General features: G+C 41.6%; 1 protein-coding gene across 1 annotated transcript in view; it reads right to left on the reverse strand.

Annotated features, from left to right (window-relative positions):
• The window catches only part of NUP98 (nucleoporin 98 and 96 precursor), a 115,235-nt gene extending 107,289 nt beyond the window's left edge, over positions 1-7,946 (reverse strand). Inside the window, exon 1 of the mRNA XM_039252054.1 lies at positions 7,803-7,946. The gene's annotated coding sequence lies outside the window, so the exon portion shown is untranslated. The remainder of the gene's footprint in view (positions 1-7,802) is intronic.
• Positions 7,947-8,129: the final 183 nt, after the last annotated feature.

Here is an 8,129-nt window from a genome sequence, read left to right on the forward strand (position 1 = left end):
TACTATCTTTGCAATTTTCTGTAAATCTAAAATTAATTCAAAATAAAAAGTTAAAAAAGAATTTAAACCACCCTGCCACTTGCTACTGTGTAGCTGTATTTGTCATGATAGTCAACCTCTTAAACCTCAATTTCTACAACTAAGCAATAAGGACTATCTGGCCTACACTAAAGGACCAAAGAGGGCTCAACCTAGAGCGCCTCAAAGGCAGGGTTTTTTAAAGATTTTTTAAGTAACTGCTACACCCAACACGAGACTTGAACTTACAACCCCAAAAGACATGCTCCAGTGACTGAACCAGCCAGAGGCCCCAGAAGCAGGTTTTTGTTTAGCTTTTCAACACATATATTACAATATTTTTAAATAGAAAAATGTAAATAAATTTTCACACACTCTAAGCCTTGACTGCTCAATGCCTATCTAGTTAAAACACCATACATAAAATAATTTGCCAATACTTCACTCTCATCTACTGACCACTTAATACAATCATAAAACACCACTGTAAACAACAAAAACAAACACCCCCTCCATACAACACACACACTGAGGTCACTCTAATCATCCACTCTCTTCCGCTCAACTCACACCCTTAGTCTTACGGCCAGTAAGTCACCTTTACTCTACAAATCCATTCACCTATTTCTTAAGAAGCTTAATCCACCAAGAAGGGTTAGGTGTGTAGACATCAGAAATCTGTGTCAAAGCAGCATGTGGAAGTAAGGTATGAAGTGATTACTGACTGCAAAAGGCATTCATGGAGGATGAACTCTTCCCTTCTTTAAAAGAGTACTAATTCACTCAGTTCTTTTCTCTTTTGATTAATGGCTTTTAAATATTTTTAGTTATGGAATCCAATCCATAAAACAGACATAAGCAGAAGCTACTCTGTCTGAAGTAAAGAGGAATAGGTACAGTAGAACCCTACCAGCCGAGATCTTTCAAAGAAGCTTAGGGCCGTTATGAACCACTGTGAAAAATCATTGTCCTTTCTAAATTAGTTCTTTTTTCTTTTTTAAAATTTACATCCAAGTTAGTTAGCATGTAGTGCAATAATGATTTCAGGAGTAGAATCCAGTGATTCATCCCCTACATATAACCCCCCCAGTGCTCATTCCAATAAGTGTCCTCCTTAATGCCCCTTGCCCATTTAGCCCATCCCCCACTCGCAACCCCTACAGTCACCCTCAGTTTGCCCTCTGTATTTAAGAGTCTCTGGGGCGCCTGGGTGGCTTAGTCGGTTAAGCGTCCGACTTTCGCTTAGGTCATGATCTCGCGGTTCCTGGGTTCGAGCCCCGCGTCGGGCTCAGTGCTGACTGCCAGCTCAGAGCCTGGAGCCTGTTTCGGTCTGTGACTCCCTCTCTCTGACCCTCCCCTGCTCACACTGTCTCTCTGTCTCCTAGAAATAAACAAAAAATATTAAAAAAAAAAAAAGAGTCTCTGTTTTGTCCTCCTCCCTGTTTTTATATTATTTTTGTTTCCTTTCCCTTTATGTTCACATGTTTTATATCTTAAATTCCACATATAAGTGAAGTCACATGATATTTGTCTTTCTCTAATTGCACTTAGCATAATACACTTTAGTTCCATCTGTGTTGTTGCAAATGTAGATTAGTGGTTCTGAAAGAGAGGTCTGAAGGCCCCTAAAAGTCTCTGAGACCTCTTCCAGGGTGTCCACAAAGTCAAAACTATTTTCATAATAATACTAAAACATTATTTAACTTTTTTTTTTTAACTGTACTAACCTCAGCACTGAGTTGCAAAAGCAATGATATATAAAACTGCTGGAACTGCACCTGGGTGGCTCAGTCAGTTAAGCAGTTAAGCGTCTGACTTTGGCTCAGGTCATGATCTCATGGTTTGTGGGTTTGAGCCTCAAGTCCGGCTCTGTGCTGACAGCTCAGAGCCTAGAGCCTGCTTTGGATTCTGTGTCTCCCCCTCTCTCTGCTGCTCCCCTGCTCTAGCTCTGTCTGTCTCTCTCTCAAAAATAGATAAATATTAAAGAAATATTAAAAATGAAAACAAAAAACCTGCTGGAAACTGAGCATGAATCAGGACAATGACCCAAGTTCTAAAATAGTCATGAAATTCCTCACTGCCACCCACTTAACAGCATACACCAAAAATCCACTTTTACTTGAATGTCTTTGATGAAGCAGTAAAAATTGACTGTATTAATTCTTGGTATTTTAGTACACATCTTTTTTTAAAAATGTTAATTTATTTTGAGAGAAAAAGAGTGTGGGAATGAGTGAGAGAGGGGCACAGAGAGATAGAAAGAGGGAATCCAAGCAGGCTCTGGATCTCACAAATTTCAAGATCATGACCTGAGCTGATTTCAAGAGTCAGATGCTGCTTATTCTTTTTTCTTTTTGAGAGAAAGACAAGAGTGCAAGCAGGGGAGGGGCAGGTAGGAAGGGAGACACAGAATCTGAAGCAGACTCCAGGCTCCAAGTTGTCAGCACAGAGCCCTACTAGGGGCTTGAACTCACAGACCTCAAGGTCATGATCTAACCTGAAGTCAGATGCTTAACCAACTGAGTAACCCAAGTGTCTCTCAGAACACATCTTTTTAATACTCTGTGATTATTCTTTGAGATGAAATGGGAAATACCCAAAAGCACTTCTTGTAACTGGAAATACAACGACTATCTCAAAGAAAAACACTTGTGTGATTACCTGAGTAGAATGCTGAACCAGCTGATTTTTTCATGAAACACCATTTTTACTTTCAAGAATAAACAATAAACTATGGTTATTCAGATTTGAAATAAAAATTAGAATTGTGTCTACGACTATGAGCTTGCCAGCTTCCCAATTCTTAAAAGACTTAGCTGATGAGATGGGTGTAAATGTTAACAACTATATAATTAAATTTGTCAACATTTAGAAAAGCTACATAAACCAGTGAACCAATGATTTCTAAATGACCAATGTATGATGTCATAAAATCGTGCATGGTAAATATTCATTCAAAATGCAAGACAGACCAATGAATTTGAATGTAACACTGTACAAAAGTTCAATAATATGGTTTCAGATTCCATATTGCAACAAATCTTTAGAAACCTGCCAGTGCAAAAAAAAAAAGAACCCTGTGAGCGCAGTGTCAAAGGAGAATATAATTATTTGAAAAGGTTATTAAAACATTCCTCCCAGCACATGTACCCCAATGTTCATAGCAGCACTCTCCACAATAGCTAAAACATGGAAAGAGCCTAAGTGTCCACCAACAGATGAATGGATCAAGAAGATGTGAATGAAATCTGGCCATGTGTAGCAACATGGATGGACCTTGAGGGTGTTATGCTGAGCGAAATAAGTCAGGCAGAGAAGGACAAATATCATATGTTTGCACGTATAGGAGGATTAGGAGGAACTTGACGGAGGAACAAGGGGGAGAAGAAGGGTGGAAATGGTGGGGGAAAGGGAGAGGGGCAAACCATGAGAGACTCTTGACTGCTTACAAAAACTGAGGACTGATGGATGTGGGGGGGAGGGGGGAGGGGCATGGAGGAGGACACTTGTGGGGATGAGCACTGAGTGTTACATGGAAACTAATTTGACAATAAACTATTTGTAAAAAAAAATAAATAAATAAATAAATAAAACATTCCTCCCTTTTCCACATTTTTCTGTTTGAGGCAGGATTTTCTTCACATAGTTCAACCAAAACAACCTATCAACCATCTAATGCAAAAGATCTGCAAATCCAGTGGTCCTCTATTAAGCCAGACTATCAAAGACATTTACAAACATGTAAAACAACCCCACTCTTGTCACTAATATTTTTAAATTGTTAACAAATGAGTTTACTATTTTTTTAAGTCAATAAGTCTTTTAAAAAAAAATTAATTTCGATGGGGCACCTGGGTAGCTCAGCTGGTTAGGCATCCAACTTTGGCTCAGGTCATGATTTCAGGTCATTAGTCCAAGCCCTGCATCAGGCTCTGTGCTGACAGCTCTGAGCCTGGAGCCTGCTTCGGATTCTGTGTCTCCCTCTCCCTCTGCCCCTTCCTCACCTATGCTGTCTGTATCTCTTCGTCTCTCTCTCTCAAAAATAAACATTAAAAAAATTTTTTTAATTTCAATTTATAGTACGGTAAATAGGAGTAAAGCCATATAAACAAAGGTTCTCTGGAGTCCTCAATAGTCCAAAGACCTCAAATTTTGAGAACTGCTGTACTAGACTATTCCTATAGCCTCCTTCTAATTCACCTGCCAGACTCCAGTCTGACATCTTCCAATTTACACTACGACCCTCACCAGCTTAAATTCATTCTTAGTATCAGACTTAGCTAATTGGAGCTATATTTTAAGAAATACTTCTCATTCCTCTACTACTAAACTGCGTTAAGCTGAATTAAGTACAAACTCTTCAATATAACAATTCACAGTGTCAGTACAAAAGGACAAGACTTCTGACCAATGCATATTCATATGACATCAAATTATCAGTGATATGAAAGATAATGGAATCCCACAGTATCACATTTAATTGCATCAATTCAACTACAAGCTCTTTTGCCTTCTTCCACAAAAAGAGAACTAGATATTGCTTTACTTACCCAATGGCCTATCTCCTCTCAATCAAGACCCTGATTTCTATCCCAAGGGATTAGAAAGGGAGGCTAAGGGGGACAAAAACAAGAGACTCTTAAATATGGAGAACAGAGGGTTACTGGAGGGGTGGTGGGAAAAGGGATGGGCTACATGGGTGAGGGCTATTAAGGAATCTACTCTTGAAATCATTATTGCACTATATGCTAACTAACTTGGATATAAAGTTTTAAAAAATTAACAATAAAAAAAGAGAACTGGCTGAGCATGGGTGTGGGAAATGAGAAAGAAAAAAATATAGAAAGGGAGGCTACCAGAGAAATAAAGGAAACTAAAGAAAGTTACTCTAGGACTCTTAGCTTTTCAGCTGCCAAATACCAGATTTTGACAATTTAAGGGTTTTTCAAGGACAGTCTGACAAAATACAAGCATTTGTAAAGCTGACTTTACAAGCATACACCACGTAAGATAAAGGTATGGACTTTACTGAAATATTGGTAATGTATTCTCAAGAGCAGTGATCTTCCAATCCAGGCAATTTTGTCTCCCAGTGGACAGCTAACAATGTTTGGAAACCTTTCTAATTGTTACAACTCGGGTAGAAATTATTATGGATATCTAATGGATAGAGGTGGGGAAGGCTGCTAAATATCCACCAATACAATACACAACATAGCTCCCAGACAAAAAGAATGATGTGGCCCAAAATGTCAACAGTGGTCAGGCTGACAAATCTTCTCTAGAGACATGTGATGCCAAATACTTAGGTTAAATTCCAAACCCAAAGACGTGCACTAAATTCTCAAGAAACGTTGTTTACATGCGTTACTCTAATGCCTATATTGTTAAATCTCTCAATTTCTTAGTCCTTTAATCTTCCAACAAGTTGCATAATTACAATGCTCAATGTAATACAATGTGCTCTCTACTGGAAATTAAACATCAGAACTACTACCCCTTCTTAGGTTCATTGCTACAATAAAAATAGTATCACAATAAAATAATATACCAAATTTCTTCCAAGCTGTAAATTGGGTTCCCTAAAAGTTCTATTTGCTCTTAGCTATCTAGGAACTAGCAGACATGAATAAAGTCAGATACCAAAGTACCATGAAACATATGAACGGTATAGGTCCTCCTATCTAGGCCCCGTATTTCAGAAGCACACATATACACATCCTTTTTATAGACTATTTTTAGGTTTGACTATTCTATATTTGTTTATCCCTTCAAGGAAAAACTGAACGCCCATTGTGTGCCAAGCAACCTGAATACAAGACAAAAATATTTTACCACCATCTAAATATGATAAACAGCTAAAATACAAAATGATGTGTGCTATAAATAGAAGTATCAAATAAGTGTTATGGAAGCTTACAGGAGACAGAATGCCAGGAAAGGCTTCCCAGAAAAGGGTGATGCTTGAACTGAGAAAATGTCACAGAAAATACTCTGTTCACATCTCAGTGTTTAAACTACTTCTCTTCTGCTCTTACGCACTAGTTTTCAGTTTTTGCTTTGTCATCTAAACAAGAGCAAAGTGATTATCTGACCAATGTAAATAGACCAAAGTGGCAACTTTCAATTCAATTTCATCAAATCATCTTAATGAAGAATCAAAGATTAATTCAATCAAAGTACTTCCCAGTACCTCCAGTTTGTCCAAATTCTGGTTTTGTTTTGTTTTGTTTTAATATTTTTATTTATTTCTAGGAGAGAGAGAGAGACAGCGTGGGCAGGGGACGGTCAGAGAGAGGAGACACAGACTCTGAAATAGGCTCCAGGCTTCGAGCTGGCAGTCAGCACAGAGCCCGACGCGGGGCTCGAACCCACGAACCGCGAGATCATGACCTAAGCGAAAGTCGGACGCTCAACCGACTAAGCCACCCAGGCGCCCCTGGTTTTGTTTTTTAAATATCGTTAACTTCTTCCACCAAGTAAACATACCATCTGTCAACCCAGTTAACCAACACTTCTTTCTGAATTTATAAGACTGTCAGAGAGAAGGATCACTGCTCTTTTCTTTCTTCCAGTTAGTTTCTCCTTCCAAAGTTTCATTTTCTCACCTTATTCTACTACAATACTTTGAATTCTGAACCAGAAAGGAGCCATGAGCTCCAAGGTACTAGAACTACAAAATGACCGCTATCTTTCTAAGTCTTGTCTATATTTCCTGCTTTCTATTCTAATACTTTTGTGAATCACTAACTGGACTCTTTCTTCTGAGTCCCCAGAAGCTGACACAAGTAAAAATTTCAGATTTGAAACAGGAAACTAGCCAAAGACATGTATGTAGTCTAATCGATTCGTTTCCAATACGTTACATCATTGACATTCTTAACCGACTTTTCAGTTCTCATAGTTTAGGTTGGGGTACCCCATATGAAGCTTCTTCCTGCCTTACTACAAACAGAACTGGTAGCAACCAGAACGGAAACGCTACTGAAGACTGCTGCCAACTACCGAACGCCCCCGGTCCCTGCCGCCAATAATGGGAGGCTGTAACACCCAAGGACGGTGATATACGAGAAAATTTTCTAGACTGAGTCAGATCTGTTATTGGCTAATCCCGTCCCTTCTCTGGGCCTGTTTCTCCAACTATAAACTTGCTAGTGATGTACCGTGGGGTGATTGGCTTAATTTCTAAGGTCCTTCTGGCTACAGTAATCCAGAAATCCCATCTTTCTCACCTAGTTTTACGTAGAACACGTGAAGGACAAAAAATAACCTTTTACTCCAATAAGCCGACCTTAATTCTCAGATACTGTTTTTAAAAAAGCTAACAAACTACCGACCCACCCACCCTAAACCTCGGGCAAATCTTGGCACGCCGTGGAGTAGCCAGGACAAATTGAAGCCCATCCCATGCTACGGTCAAGGAAGTGCTGGGGATACCCCTAGTCCGGGTGTTAAGACGCGGCCCCCGAAAAGGGCCCGCCCACCTAATCGCAGCCAGGAAAATGAATGAGTGCCACCAGATACACGGACGCTCCTTCAGCGTAGGCTGCAACTGGAGACCCCGGGGCCCATACTCCACCGATATCGATTCCCTCTCAGCGTACGAGGAGCCTGGCCTCCGGGCCACAGGGTCCCGGGCTCCGCCTACTCCCTCAGGGCAGTAGGTGCGCGCCGGGGCGCGAGACTTCTGCGAGGAGGCCTGGGACGCCCAGCGCACCCGCCCGCCCTGACGAGAGGAGGAGCCTGTTGGTCCCGGGCCGCCACCGCCCCGGCTCCCGACTTACCGCGGTGCGGTGGGGGGAAGGGAAGTGTCAGGAGCGAAGGCCTAGGCCCGTCCACCACCCGCCGCTCAGAGAGCAGCGCGCGGCCGCCACGAAACCGTCGCCGCCGCTACCACCACCGCCACCGACCGCCGCTACGGGCGCAGCGCGCAGAGGGCCCGACTGCGTCACACGCCGCCCGCCGTCAGAGGCTGGCTCCCGGCGCTCCGCCCTCGCTGTCTGAGCATTGGCAGAAGCCGCCGCCACTCCAGGCCCGCCCTGTTATTCATTGGGCAACGAGTCTTTTGAAACCGAACGTGAGGGCGGTCTTAGGGAGAAAGGGAGAGGGGG

The sequence above is a fragment of the Hyaena hyaena genome, unplaced genomic scaffold (genome assembly GCF_003009895.1).
Source record: "Hyaena hyaena isolate Hyena2069 unplaced genomic scaffold, ASM300989v1 scaffold_406, whole genome shotgun sequence".
Taxonomy (NCBI): domain Eukaryota; kingdom Metazoa; phylum Chordata; class Mammalia; order Carnivora; family Hyaenidae; genus Hyaena; species Hyaena hyaena.